The sequence below is a fragment of the Lactuca sativa genome, chromosome 2, assembly GCF_002870075.4.
Source record: "Lactuca sativa cultivar Salinas chromosome 2, Lsat_Salinas_v11, whole genome shotgun sequence".
Classification (NCBI taxonomy): Eukaryota; Viridiplantae; Streptophyta; class Magnoliopsida; order Asterales; family Asteraceae; genus Lactuca; species Lactuca sativa.
In genome coordinates, this window is record NC_056624.2 from 105,378,507 (window position 1) to 105,395,433 (window position 16,927).

A 16,927-nucleotide genomic window follows, 5' to 3' on the forward strand; every position below is an offset into this window, starting at 1 on the left:
GTTGACTTTGACCAAAACATTGACTTTGACCAGGGGTAAAATGGTCATTTTACCCTAAGAAAGATTGCCAGATTTTGACTAAGTATTATTATATAGTGGTAGCGGAGGAGTTGTGGGAGCAGCCAATAGAGATTTCTCACACACAAGTTCAACATTCAGTTTGAGAGGTGAGTTTCCTTTCAGTAGGAACGAGTTGAAGGCACCAAGGCCGGCCCATATATGTGACATGTTAGTAGCTAAGCATGGGTGGGCCTGAATCTCATCACAGTCTAGTGTGGGCGGGGCTAGAATCTCATAGTATTATTTGAGTATAGTTATGTGATTGCTTGAGAGATATAGTTGTTGTCTCTGTGATACTTGTATGCATGTTAGACAACGGAGTATGGGCGGGGCCTGAATCTCCTAGACAGCAGGGTGTGGGCGGGGCCCGAATCTCCTAGATAGTGGAGTGTGGGCAGGGACCGAATCTCCTAGACAGCAGAGTGTGAGCGAGGCCCGTGTAACGACCCAATTTACAAAGTAAAATTTTCATTTTTAATATAACTAAAACATTGATACCATTTAATTCAAAATTTTCAATTCATAGTTAAGTAAATCATTTATCAGAATTGATCCTAAAATTATTCATTGCGGAAATCATAGGTGTATGCACTGCGATCAATCCGAGCCCTTCCTTTCCAATACGATGATACCCGAAACCATAAACAAACTTGTAAGCACGAAGCTTAGTGAGTTTCCCAGAGGATACCACACACACAACCCACATATCACATATCCTGTTAGCTATAGAAGCTACAAGTATCACATATCCCGCTAGCTATAAAAGCTACCTGTATCACATATCCAGTTAGCTATAGAAGCTAACTGTATCACATATCCTACTAGCTATAAAAGCTACCTAAATCACATAAGCCATGCATACATAGACCTGTAAGGATGTTGTGGGCTACCCCAGGGTCTTACATGTAACACCCATAAAATTTGAGCCAATTTAAAACTTTTTAATACATTTAAAAACCATTAAGTGATTACAGTTTGTTTTCAAAATAGTTTAAACATCAGAGTATCCCCCAGAACCATATCACATAAATCATAAAACATGAGGAGCGGTACGATCACACCTTCACCTTGCCACGATCTCCTGAAGTACCTGAAACAATACACAGAACTGTAAGCCCGAAAGCTTAGTGAGTTACCCCCAAAATACCAACCACATACAACCATAATCATATCATATCATATCACAATACAGAACAGCCATGCCTCTCAAGTCTGCAGTGTGACTGGTCCGCCCTCAACAGGCCTTCAGTCCACCTAGTCCACTCTCTGAGACTACGGTATGACTGGACCGCCCGCACCGGGCCTTTAGTCTATCTGGATCTATCCCGAGCCTTCAGTATGACTGGACCGCCATACGGGCCTACAATCTATTCGGACCAATCGTAGAGTATGTTGGACTTCAGCACAAAGCAGAGCCGCCTCAACCCAAACATCAAGAAAATAACCATGTGCACATATAACAGGTAATCACATAATAGTCCATAGATAAACAAATCGATCTAGCAGATCATAAAGCATTGCAACATCCTAACCAGGATACCGACCTAACCATTCACTAACATAGCATCATCCTATATACCAGGATACCGACCTAAACCAGGTCACTAACATAATTATGTCCTAATTACCAGGACGCCGATCTAATCAGATCAATAAGCACATCAAACAGTACACGTACAGATATCAGATATAACTATCTCACAAATCATCGATCATAGTAATCTCTCACAACAAAAACACCGACCTAACCAGGTCACTAACATACCAATTCTAACGGATCATAAGAGCATGAAAACATACTGTATATCCAGATACCGATCTAACATATCATAACCACATGTAGCATATTGTAACCAAGATAACAACTAAAAGGGCCGGCCTTGGTGCCTTAGACCCTATTGATATAGTGAGGATAACTCACCTACAATTGCCGACTAAAAAGATAAGACCAAGTTGCTCCGACCACCGACACAATCTTCACCACAGAACACTACCAAAGAACCATTTCCATAAATACCAATATTACCAAAGTACCCTCGGAAGTCAAACTGGTCAACTCTTGGTCAAAGTCAAAGTCCTCAGTCAAAGTCAACCTTCCTGATTGACTCTACTAGCCGAGTCAACCCGTCGACTCGTCGGGTTCCCATACCCAAAAAAACTCTCTTAGCACATCTTAACTCGCCGAATCGCCCCAAGACTCACCGAGTCCAACGATCTCTAAGTCCCATCCTGTCCAACTCACTGAGTCGCCAATCGACTCACTTAATCCATGGCTTTAACCAAAAGAGGTTGGGGTTCTGCGACCTGACTCGCCGAGTCCAAGGCAATCTTCAACAGACTCGCCGAGTTGTTCTTCCAACTCGTCGAGTCTCTCCAGTTCTCAATCCATTCAGAGGCTTTTCGATCCATGTAGGGGCTCCAATCTATAGATCCACTCTTCTACAATCTAACCCTCACATAAAGTTGCAAACTTTACGTGAAACCAAGGAGATATAGGCCCAAAACACACTAGGGATAGGGTTAAAGAGTAGGGGGATTCACCAAACCCGAAATAGATCTCAATCAAGCTAAGGAACTCTAAATCAACCACCAAGGATGAACCAAAAAGGAAATATCTTAAGATTATGGCTTCTTACCTCTGAAATGTGCCCAAAATGATGTAGATCCCAGATCTACACAAGCCCCTTGATGCTAGCTTCTAATTCCTCAAGCCCCTTACACCAAATTCCTCTTCCAAGCTCCAATTTCCTCAACAATGAAGTCTCACATGAAATTAGGGTTCTCTGGAACTCTTTGGGGGAATAGGAGGTTAGGAGAAGGACATAAGGTCCTTTTAATTGGGTGCAAACCCAAAGATTAGGGTTTTTCTCATTCCAGCACCAACTCGTCGAGCCCAGCTTCGGACTCGGCGAGTTGGTTACTTAATTCGCGACCTAAACCCGCTCCGACTCGGCGAGTAAGCATACCTACTCGTTGAGTCCCTTCTTCGAAATTACACTTTAAACCCTTAAGTCATACTTTTGAAATTCAGGATGTTACATTACACCATTGTGCCATGGGCTACCCCACATGGTCTTATATCCAACTGACACAGGCTCCCCCCGAGGTCTTCTATGCAAGTATCACAAAGAGAACTACCATATCACACAACACATAAACATATCATATATCACAGAAATATCTACACATAACACAAACATAAACCTGTAAGGATGTCGTGGGATCCCACAGGGTCTTACATAATTGTGCCATGGGCTACCCTACATGGTCTTAACTTGGGAATGCCATAGGCTACCCCACATGGTCTTATACCCAGGAATGTCATGGGCTACCCCACATGGTATTACATCCAATTGCCACGGGCTCCCCCCGGGGTCTTCCATGCAATAACATACAATCACTAGCATACAACTTATCATAAAGCTAACTACCATACCACATATCTCTACAACAGCTAATGTACCACATAACATAGAATGGGTCGGCCTTGGTGCCTTAGACCCATTGGTATGGGTTGAAGACTCACCTCGAATGTTGAATCTTCCTGAAAGAAATCCTTAGTTGCTGCCCTGCCCACTTCCTAAGCTATCAATACCTATCAATATACCCATTTAGTAATTGGGTCCCATACCATAATCCTTAATCCATGCATGGGGGTAAAATGAGCATTCTACCCCTGGCCCAATATAATCTAAAACTAAGACCTAAACTCAAAACAAAAGCCCAACATAAGTACCAGTGGCCCACTAATGGCCCAATTTGCTAAATTAGTGTAATGCCCCGATTCTTAGGTATTGATTTAAATAAGAATTTCTTTGGTTTTAAGTCCTACTTAACGAGTTAAGGTTACCCTACTTGTCGAGTAGCAGTGAGGTGGGATCGCGTATTTAGTGACCTACTCTCCGAGTCCATAAAGGGACTCGACGAGTAGGAGCTGGTAGATGAAACCCTAAATCCCAGGGTTCTATACTCTATTTAAGGAAGCATAAGCCTCATTTGGCCTCTTTGCAGTCCTTGAGAGCTCATAGAAACCCTAATTCGTGTAGTGCTTCATTCTTGTGTATTGTAAGCTTGGAAAGAAGGTTTTTGGGAGAAAGAACTTAGAGAGCAAGAGGAAAGGAGCAAGGAAGGAGTGGAAATATGAGATCTACCTCAGTTAGCATCTATTGAAGGTATCAAGTCGTCATCTTTATCTCTTTACCTTCTAGACTTCATATGGTGGAGATCTAGGGTTTTTATGGTTTGAATGAAGTGATATTGCGAGATATGAGCTAGATCTGAAGTTGTAACTTCAGATCTGGACTCTTCTCAAGCTCTACAATCATAAAGTTTCTGTTTTGGTCGTGGATGAGGCCCTCCTTGTGAATGAAACCCCATTAAGAGCTTAGATATGGCATTAAGAGCTTTTTTTGGCCATGCATGCACGTAAATTCTGCAACTTTACGTGAAAGGCATGCCCTGGAAGCTTGGATCTGCAATTTGGAGCCATTGCATGGCTTAAATGAGTATGTATGGCTTAAGGACTGAAGGGACTGGACGAGTCGCAAAGTTGACTCGATGAGTCACATGAAGATGGTCGTGAACTCGATGAGTTGGATGAACAACTCGGCCAGTACGATGAAGATTGCGATAGACTCGACGAGTTGTATGAACAACTCGACGAGTCGGATGAGTTTTCCCCAAGTTATGAACGCATGTGTATCCATCGTGTTGCTAGAAGAAAACTTGACGGGTGGCCTTAGGGTTTCGATCGAAAATCATAAGAACTCGACGAGTGTCACACCCCAAAACTGAGAAGGGCGGAAACGTTCAGGGGCGGAGGACGTCATGTAATGTATCACAACAATATAAAGTAGTAAACAAGCAACAACATCATCCATTGCATTAATAGTATGAATTTTAATTACAAGAGTGTTCTTTCATAACATACAACAATAAAATGAATAATCAGAATAAGACGAGTCTGGACTGCTCCGTCTTCACAAACCTGGTCGTCGTACCTGTCTATGTGTGACCTGAGAATACAAGTTATTTTGAAAGCGAGTATCAGCAAAGAAGCTGGTGAATTTATATGTATTAATGTGTCTTTGATGTGTAAAACTTGTAATGGAAGTCTTGACATTGTTTTGAAAGAAAGCTGATATAAGTATGTAAATGTTGGTAAGTAATGGAAAGCGTTTGACTAACCCTAGAAATCCCTATGATCCCTATAAAAGAAGTCTTCTACCAAGACCCTACTGTTTTGAAAGTACGCATCTCTGTAAGTGTGATGGTTTTTCCCTATTTAACTATTAGTATAAAACTAAAGTTTACCTCATCGATTATGTGTATGAGTCACAATATAAAGGTAATAAGGAAAATAGTTATCTATATCAAATATATCCTACCTCGTCATTCATGTGAATATGTCACAAAGTAAAGGAAGAAAATAACATAATAACATAAGTACTATCCTTTTGCACTAGGATAACTAACAATACTAACTTAAGACATCCGTAGATGTACATTTACCTCTGTTGCTAACAGCTGGGTTTAGGAATAATTAGTCCCTTAAAGTATACCTGTAATGGTATCAACCGTAGGCATCTGTAGATGTTCAATATCCTCTGTAGCTAATAGTGGCTATAGGAATGGTTAGCCCCTCAAAGTATCCTTTGGTACTAGGATGTAAAGTCCAATCTATCTCGTCGATTATGTGCTTGAGTCACAAGATAAAGATAAGAAGGAGAAATATATGACAATATCTACACATATAATATGTAATAGTATCCCATCATATAATATCTATGTAACAGTATTCATGTAAACGTACTCATGTAAGCGTATCTATGTAAATGTACTCATGTAAGAGTATCTATGTAAACGTACTCATGTATCATGTAAGCATATGTAAACGTACTCATGTAAGCGTATCTATGTAAACATACTCATGTATCATGTAATGTACTAGTATAGACTCATGAATGAACTGACTCTTGTGTGATTCATTGTACTTGGAATGGTAAGTGGTATCTCTTAACTAAACCTATAATAGTTACTAACCATGTATGTGTATAACCTAAAGTAATGCCTTTGCTACCCAAAGGTACTGAACTGACTGAGGACAACTCTTATGTCTCTATATGTATACATGATATATAATTGCTAGTTAAACGACCTTCGGACAGATACCCGATACCCTACCAGACCCCATCCCAACGGGAAAAAGGAAATAAAGCGGGTTAGCCTTCCTAAGTCCTTTAAACACTAATTATATAACTATACATATACCGGCATGCAATTGACAATATAAAAGTATATAAGGAGTTTTGTAAAACCTTTAAAGGAAAATTAATACCTAAGAAGAGATCGACTTGATGTCAATTTATAAAATGGTTTGAAAGTATTTGATTGATAACAACAATTTAAGTATAAAGGAACCTTTGTTTAACCCACAAATGTAACAGGGTTTGAAATGAAACATACTGTGTTTAATAAACAGTTTAATAAAGTGTTTTAAACACTTAAAACCGTTCAAGATAAACATTTGATGAAAACTGATTGGCAAAACAGTTAACGTAAAGTAAAGTCATTTGCATGTATAATTATTAATCACATGTGATTGATATAATAACTAAACATGATTCAACTTGTATTCCCCCCATAAAGCATTTATAAACATTTGAAAACATTTAAAAGGTTAATTCAAGGGGTATGAACTCACCTGCAGTGAGTGGATCGGAAGGAAGTGTCGGACCAGTGCTTGGTGTCAAGTGAAGACTTAGACACACACAATAATCCTAAATACATATGAAGACATATATATAACCAATTAGTGATTTTACCACTAATTAAACATGTATAAAAATCCTATTGCGAGGAAAACACTTTGGTCAAGTGCTAGGAGGCTATCGGGTTGCAACAAAGGAGTGCAAAGCCTCATACGGGAGTTTATGGTCCAAAGACCATGTGTGTTGGAGTTTACGGCCCAGGGGAGTAAACTCCTGGCCGTAAACTCTCAATTGGGTCACTAAATGATGCTCAAAGCTATTACAACTTAAGTGGTTAAGTGCTTCAAAGCTTAAACAAGTGTTTGGGTGGGTTTAAGGCCCTAAAATGGCCTTGCTTAATGTTCACGGCCCTGGGACCACTCCCCCATGAGTTTACGGCCATAAACTCATGGTAAGGAGTACCATTTCGTGAATCTTGGTCCTTAGGTCCATGGTGAAATGTTCTATGCTAAAAATCAAGGCTTACTAGAGTGTTAGGGTGACATTTGCACCCTTAAAAGGGGTTTACGGCCCAATAACATGTCTTGGCCGTAAACTCCATGAATCTCTTGATTTCTTATGTATTCTAAGCTCTAAACATGGTAAACATGGAGTATAATGAGTTGAATCAAGTGTACTTACAATCTACGAGCTCAAATGGTCAATATTGGCCAAGAACACGAGTGTGTGTTCTTGGTGGATCTTGAAAATCTACAAAATGGAACGATTTCACAGATGAAATCATGTAATATTACTAGATCATCTAAGATATCAACTTGTTAGGGTGAGGAACTTACGAGTTTTGAAGATCGGGGACAAAGCTCGGGATGATACTCGAGAGGATTTGGGCCAAAGAAATGAAAGAAATGAACAAATGACCCTTACTTCACCATATAGGGTGAGTTTACGGCCCACATGGAGTTTACGGCCATAAACTCCCATGTGGTGGCTGTGAACTCATGGTTAATGTGCTTAAGGTTCGGTCTTTGTGCTATAAATTTAGTAGATAAACCCCGACACTTCTTCCTTAAGTGTACAAGGCTCAGAACTCTCAAATGGACTCTAAATTGTGCTAAATGATTCCAGGAATGAGTTTGACTTTCTGTTGACTTGGCATGTTGTACATAATGGAAATTTCGGGTTGTCACAACGAGTCACCCCGGTGACTCGGCGAGTGGGAAAGAAATTCAAGGAACCCGGCGAGTAACCGAGGGTACTCGATGAGTTAAGGTTAACATGGACTGTTGACCTTGACTGAGGACTTTGACCGGGGGTTAACTAGTTGGTTTATGGAGTACTTTGTAAGGATGAGGACTTATGAGTATATTCGTACTTTGGTAATAGGTGGTGGAGTCTTTGGCAAGTGATCCGAGAGTTGGGATTTATCGACCGAGTAGACATCTTCGAGGTGAGTTATCCTCATTATACCAAGGGGTCTAAGGCACCAAGGCCGGCCCATTGGATATGTTATCCTAGTAGTATTAAATGTTGAGTATGAGTTAGTGTTGCATGCTAGTGGTTATGCCAGTTAGGTAGACCTGTAGGACTACTTGTGATGTTATATGATTATTGCATGCTCGGTAGTTATGTTATATGTTATGTGGGTTGGGTTGAGGTTGTACTTCTCCATGCGGTATCCAACAAACCCTAGAGTATTCCAGATATGAGATGAGGGCCCGCTAGGCATTCCAGACTCATACTGCGGACTCGGGAGTATGCCAGATATGAGCTGAGGTCCCGGTAGGCATTATAGACTCATACTGAGGACTCGGGAGTATGCCAGATATGAGCTGAGGGCCCGGTAGGCATTCTAGGATCATACTAAGGACTCAGAAGCATTCCAGATATGAGCTGACAGCCCGGTAGGCATTCCAGACTCGTACTGAGGGCTCGATGGCAATCCAGATACGAGCTGAGGGCCCGGTAGGCATTCTAGACTCGTACTGAGGGCTCGGTGGCAATCCAGATGTGAGCTGAGGGCTCGGTAGGCATTCCAGACTCACACTGTGGGCCCAGGGGTATTCCAGTCTATAAAGTTGTGGACCCGTTATGTACTGTTCTATTTCAGATTGTTATGATATGCTATTGTTGTTATGGCTATGTGGACTGTATGTGTATCGGTATTTTGGGGGTAACTCACTAAGCTTTCGGGCTTACAGTTTCAGTTTATTGTTTTAGGTACAACAAGTGATCGCGTCAAGGCAAAGGCATGGTCGTACATCTCCTCTTATTGTGTTTATGTTTTTGGGAAAACTCTGATAATTAGTATTTTAAAAACAAAGTTGTAATGTTTTGATGAACTTGACATTTCTTTTTAAAGTTTAAACTGGTTTGAAATTTTGGGTGTTACAATTAGGCCCAATTCCTCTACTGGGCCTTACCCTAAGCCCAAACATCCTCTTGGCCCACATTAACTAACTTCTGATGGCCAACTAAAACCCGAAGAACCAAAATCCCTTGAATGGCCCAAACCGAGGCCCAAAATTCACAAGTCCCATCTCTGATGAGTACGCTGGGCGTACTCTTATGTACGCTAAGTGTACTAGCCATATGATACGTACGCTGGGTGTACCTGCATGTACGTTGAGCATACTCCACTATTAAGCCACTTTCCCATTAAGTGCTTAATACTCCATTCCAGCAGCTACAATTACAGATCCAAGTCCTCTCCAACGTCTTAATCCATAAAGTTGATTACTTGATGGCTTGCAATCCACCAAATGAGTCCAAAATTGAGATGTGAGAACAAACTTCCATGAAAAGGGAAAGATCTCACGCATAGCCACAAATAAGCCCTAAAGATTGAAACTTTACTGCTCATGGGACTCATATGATACTAAGGGTGGCAACCCTGGACCTAGAAAACGAGTTGAGTCATAAAGGTTCATTCTTGGGACCTAAAAGGTCCAAAAACTCCATTATCATAGATCTAAGCATTCTTGAGGAAATTTTATAGCTTTATACCTCCAGGTGCTCTGAAATGGAACCCCAAACTCGGATCTACTGCTTCCCCTTTGATCCACCACCTTGCTATACACTTCTCTTACTTGGAAAATCGGTTCACAACACTAAAATGATCTCTAATGGCCTTCTAAGCTCCATGAACACTCAATGGGGGATTAGGGTTTTGTGGTGACTATCTTAGGATGAGAGGGAGGCTGATCCTTGAAGCATTATGTTCTTTATATAGTGACACACCCTAAAAATTAGGGTTTAGGGTCTCTGAGAGTACGATAGGCGTACTTCTCGTACGTTGGCCGTACTCCTCCCACACCCGCGGTCATTTAATCCTTCAACGCTGGGCGTACCCCAGCTTACGCTAGGCTTACTCTTGTGCTAGCCACCTTTCATGCATGGGATCTTCTTGTCACTAAATTCCATTAGGGGCTAAAATTGACAATAACTTCAAAGTGTCATAACTCCTTCATTCTGAGTATGTTTCCGATGAACTTTATATCCATGAAAAGATGGCGGGAAGCCCTACGCTCCTATCCACACCCCAAACATAAAACCTTTTAGATAAAACCTGGGACTCATAAAAGACCGAATCGCCCCTACTCATTGGCTTCCGAGACCACAACCGATTACTTTCAAAACTGGGTGTTACAACTCTCCACCACTTAAATTAGATTTCGTCCTTGAAATCATGCGTCACCATCCCCGTCATACGAGACAACCTGAGCAATATGGCCACAACCCCGAGAATACCCGAATCTTCCTAAGGCAATCAAAACCAACCCCCGTAGGGTTCTAGAACTAGAAGATGAACAAAATTCCTGCAACTTGTTTACATTCTCTCCATCTGTAACCTAAAGTCTCGAGACGGCTTGTCTCCCTGATAGAACGCCCACGTTGAATCATTGTCAAGGTCAAAACACCCATCTCCCAGCTGGCTATTCAGCTCCTGATATTTTTAGTCCAACTGTAAACAATGTAGTATATACCCCGAATGATAGGCAATTCCACACACGGATCCCTAATCGCCGAAACCACTTCAACTCATCATGATACTACATAGCTGCTCTCCTGAAGAACGATCGGGGCCTTGTTGGTCCCAAATTATCTGTCAACTATCCAGAACATCGGACACCCATCTGATTGTTGAGCCAGGAACACACACACAACAGTCCCCACATGACCTTTGAAGGATACCTCATCTAACAATAACTGCCCTATCTATACCACTACCCATGACTCCTTCGACCCTTTGATCCATCTGATCATGATAGGATAACAACATGTCGCCACTGAATCCGACGCAAAGGTGAATGCTACTAGAACAACTGTAGTCTTACATCATACCTGACCTCCTTCGACCTGCTGTTTCCTGATTCTAACATGTCGTAGCCCTACTATAGATAAAACCAACCTGAGACACATCATGATGGCTTAAGCTACCATCGAGCCAAATCCATTCATTACCCTGGTATCCTGCATTTGATCCCCTTGGTGTCCTTATGCTCCCAATTCTCATCTCAATGAAACAAGATCTTGTATTGTATATGCACGAACCCCAATTCGGAGTCCCTTCCGAAATGGTTCGATACCTCGCTACTACCTCGAGATCCATTATGCACCATAACTTTCGATATCCCTTACCTGACCGGTACATAGATACCCTTAGCCGATCCTCGAGACTACCAGTCTCACACCCCGTCCAACCACCAGGTTCCCAAGAGATCCAATATCAAGACGACCCAACCGTAGCCATCCTGTGTTACTTACCACTTATCCACAAGATCCTACAACTCAACATCCAAACCATTGACTCAACAGTCTTTACCAGTTCCATTCTGAACTTCGATAACCATCCGGGCTCTCCCACAGATAACCGATCGAATAATCATCTCCAATCCTGATTCTACTTAAGTTGTAGATTCCCCACAACCTTGCGAACTGGTCCACCCTAGCCTAAGTCATATGAACGAATCCATGAATGCTACGACTACACTCGTAGACTTACAACACTTCCCATAATATCTGGCCACTTGTGAATGCTACGAATACCCTCGTAGTCTTACAAAACTTCCTGCACCATCTGGCTGCTAGTGAATGCTACGGAACCCCATAGTCTTAGAATACTTCCCCCCACCATCTGGCTGCTAGTGAATGCTACGGAACCCCCGTAGTCTTACAACACTTCCTCCCTAACACCAACACAACCCAATCCCTTGCCCCTAACGTATCAATTTGAATCGCATACATAGTCAAGCATGCACTCGAATGAACACCCAAATTGAACTCAATCCATGACCGAAACCCCAACTTGATTCCCCAAATTCTGCTATCAAGCACGAAGAAAACGTGATTCACATGCTGCGAAAATTTTACCGAACTCCAAACTCGCACAATCCTCAAACTAATCAGCCACTTGGGCCACCATTTTCCTCGATGGGGATGTGAAACTCATCCCAGTCTCATACCTATTCTTGAATACCTGCACGATTCTCCCCCACTTAGATTCGACTAAGTCTACTTCGCACATGAAGATTGAAGGATTCTCAGTCCTTACGTTCCAATGATCAATCTGCTGACGACCGATGCTTACCAAACCAGTGCACCATAAGTAACTCTTCCCAAAACAACACAACTTCCGAAAACAAGCTAGCATCTCTTAAATCCCAACCATATCAATGAATTCAGATGCTTAAAATGATATCACACTTAGGTCTCGTTGTCCAAAGAATAGATGGTCTAACCAAAACCTCAGCAACAATTCTCTATTCCTTCGGTGATCCCGATTGTTTTTTCCAAGCACAATACTCAGGCTACTGAAAACTAGTCATTCTCCCATGTACCATCCTTTGAACCAACCCTGAGATAACTAGATTTGGTACACTCATTGCTCATCCCTGATTGTTAGGTAGTCGACCTCCTTATCACCCACCTGCCCACAACGATAATATGACAGACTTGCCCCCTATGGGCAGTCCCTGTTGACATGGCCAAACCAGCTACACCTGTAGCAACCTAGATCACCGAACAGATTCCGAAAATGACTTGGAGCAATCACGGTATATGAGGAACCCACTCCGCGAGATACGTCCGTCTGAATATTGCTCAAAGATTCCTCGGCATGCTGACGACCCGAGGTCCAACTTGTCACTATTCCAAAATGATGCAATCCTTGATATCCTCCTGAAGGAGTCCCAACCATTTCCTCTTATGTTACCTCGTCCGCCCTGAGGGCATGGTGCAACTCTTCTTTCCGATCCCAATGACATTACAAACCCTTGGAACGAGCCTCCATCGTGTAGTTTTCGCAAGCGTTGCACCGAATTTGGCCCTGCTAGCCTCTCAAAAGTTGATCCAAACTCTTGGATCTCTTCCCGAGATCCTAAAATAAATTCAGCCGACCTAAACCTCTCTCGTTGAGATACTCCTAATAAATCTTCCATCATCGACTCTAGGATCCATATCATTCAGGGTCTTGCACCCTAACACACTCACCAACTCAATCGTCAATGGCTGAACCGCCGTAGCTGGAGCAACCCCTGCTCTAAACCGGCTACAAACTATTCCCAAGACATAGTTTCAAACTCCAAAAGTGAAATATATCACACAATCAATCCTTGTCGCCTGATACAAGAGAACCAAGGCGAACTCAAAATCCTGGCAGTCCTTTCGCTGACTGGCTCACCACCGGAGCTGGGACCAAACCCTGGTCCTACCCCTTGCGTGCTCATCCACATTCTGCACAACAACTATCCCCCACGGTCCAGTCATAACCAAGAATTCTCCTTTCCGTAAGCTTCTCAGATTCTCCAAGACTCTCACCGATTCGAGTATGGGTCCTGTGCTTTCAGTAGTACTGGCCCAATACTACCTTACACACCTACCCATACTTTCCTTAGTAATCCTCCCGAATCCTCTAATGGCCTTCTAAGCTCCATGAACACTCAATGGGGGATTAGGGTTTCGTGGTGACTGTCTTAGGATGAGAGGGCAATTGTTCCTTGAGGCATTATGTTCTTTATATAGTGACACACCCTAAAAATTAAGGTTTAGGGTCTCTAAGAGTACGTTGGGCGTACTCCTCCCACACCCACGATCATTTAATCCTTCTATGCTGGGCGTACCCCAACTTACGCTGGGCGTACTCTTGTGCTGGCCACCTTGCATACATGAGATCTTCTTGTCACTAAATTCCATTAGAGGCTAAAATTGACAATAACTTCAAAGTGTCATAACTCCTTCATTCTAAGTCTGTTTCCGACGAACTTTATATCCATGAGAAGGTGGCGGGAAACCCTACGTTCCTATTCACACCCCAAGCCTAAAACCTTCCGGATAAAACCCAGGACCCATAAAAGACCGAATCGCCCCTACTCCTTGGCTTCCGAGACTACAATCAAGTACTTTCAAAACCGAGTGTTCAGCCTGAATCTCTAAGACAACAAAGTGTGCACGGGGCCTGAATCTCCATAAGAGTGTGCGGGGCCCATATCTCTTAATTGCATGATATTTGTATGGTATATGGTAGTTTGGGGAACTCACTAAGCTTTGTGCTTACATTTTTTAGTTTTGGTTTCAGGTACTTCCACTAGCAAGGGGAAGGGCTCGGGATGATCACATAGCACACACCACATTTTTAGCATGGGATGTCTTAGACTTTGATATTTATCTCACATGATTTTGTCACAGTATTTGATATGATGTTTTGAGATACATGATACATGATATTCTTTATGACTATGGATGATTTGTGGTTTTATATTAAATTTCAAAATAAAAATTTTGGACTTTATTTTTGGGACGTTTCATCATATATCTCTGTTTCAAGAATATAAGATATTATCACCTCAGAATTACTTGTGATATAATCCATGAAGTAATTCTTTGAGCGTTGGTTTATCCAATACTTAAATCTCTATTTCTAAGTACTCATGAATGTTGTATCAATACAGTTGCTATGTCTAACCTCTTTAGACAATATACAATCCAATTCATGATAATCTTAATTCACTACTTACTTCCCAAAGTATGAGTGACCGTGAAATTTGAATAATTAAATTATTAGTGAAGTAAAACATGCAAAACAAAACACAAGAATAAATAATTGACAAATATAGTAAACAAACTCATAAATAATCTCTATTATTTAATCACCAAAAGTCAATTACATTTATTTTGTTACAACTTTCAAACTAATCATCTATCTACTAAAACTAATATCATCTCTCAATTCAGTGCTTCTAGCATTAAGATTATGTTTAACCCTACTTATAACCTTCGTTAAAGGATCTACATGATTATATTCTGATGATAGCCTATTCATAATGAGGTGCCCTTCTTCTACTCTATGTCTGATATAATGGTACTTTTTGTCTATATGTCTTGATGTGCCATGATCTCTTGGTTCTTTAGTCAAAGAAACCGCACCTTCATTATCGCAGAAAAGTTCCATTGGTTCCTGAATGGTTGGAATTACTCCGAGGTCTCCAATGAATTTCTTTAACCAAGGTGCTTCCTTTGATGCTTCACTTACAACTATTTACTCTAATTCACAATTAGAATCAGCCACCGTGTCTTGCTTGGAACTTTTCCATGTAACTGCTCCTCCATTTAATGTAAATACCCAACCGGATTGAGAATGAAAGTTGTCTCTATCTATTTGAAAGTTGGCGTCACTATACCTAGTAACTCTCAATGTATCACTGCTACAAAGGACTAGAACCATGTCCTTTGTCCTTCAAAAATACTTAAGAATGTTCTTAATTGTTGTCCAATGAGCTTTGCTAAGATTTCCTTGATAGCGACAAACCATACTCAAGGCAAAGGACACGTCAAGGCGAGTACATGTCATAGCGTACATGATCGATCCTACAGCCGAAGCATAAGGGACTCGACTCATATAACCTATATCTTCATCCGTACTTGGTATTTGAGTCTTACTCAATTTGGCATTGATCTAAATAGGTAGCTCTCCTTTCTTGGAATTTTCCATACTCAGCCGTTTTAGTACCTTGTCCAAATATGTACTTTGACTATGTATAATTAACATGTTCTTTCTATCTCTCAAAATTCTTATCCCGAGAATATAGGTTGTCTCGTATTTGGAATATTTGCTTCCACGAGAAAGTCAACTAATTTGATTTTTATAGAATTAAGTACGAGTCTTGTGTGTATGTCAAAGCTAGTGGGAGTATAGTAACTTTTCTAGTATTATATGTCAATGACATACTACTTATGGGAAACGACAGTCCAACCTTGCAAGAAGTAAAATCTTGGCTTGGAAAGTGTTTCACTATGAAGGGTCTAAGAGAGGCAGCCTATATTCTCGGGATAAGAATTTTGAGAGATAGAAAGAACAGGTTAATTGGACATAGTCAAAGTACATATTTGGACAACAATAACTCTGAACAAGGTAAATTTTGAAAGTGACAAATGTGGAAGTAATTGTAACATCAACCTAGATCCTTCTATGACATTGAAGGGATTGTAGGAATGACTCCCTGGAGAGAAAAGATGGAATCAATATTTCATGTCAGCTCCTGTATGGAAGGATATCGTGTTAAGTTATCACTTACACTTTTAAAGACACAAATTTTACCGAGTAGAACTATTATCTGTAGATCATGGGCATCGACTCTGCTTATGCCACGAATTGAGAATAACTAAAGACGATGCTTATGGAAGTGAGATACATAAATTAGAACAAGCATTAGTGTAAGAAAAGCTTGTTATGAAGATAATGAAACTGCCCAAGACTGAAGAACCAGGAGGTGACAGCTCGAGTCAGAGCAATCGTAAATGGAACAAGAAATGAAAAGCAGTAACCATCAGTAGGAACTAGTGCATTTATTATTAAACACTCGTATGCTAAAGTAGTTTTAAGTAAGATATGCAAAGAAATCCTTGCGAACACTAAACTTAAACCTATTATGAGTCATGAACCTAGTAATTTGGAGAAAACCCGTAGAGTAGAGACAACTAGTAAGCTGTCGGAAATCTACTCGCTAAATGTTAATAAATTTCATCCTAATACTTACCAAATCATTCTTTTCATGTCAATCTCGTGTGTATGTCGCCGAAAGTCCAATATTGTTTTCTATATGACATAGTTTTGTTTGTGTCACGTCAGGTCCTATACGACCCCCCTTAAACTTTAAGCACGA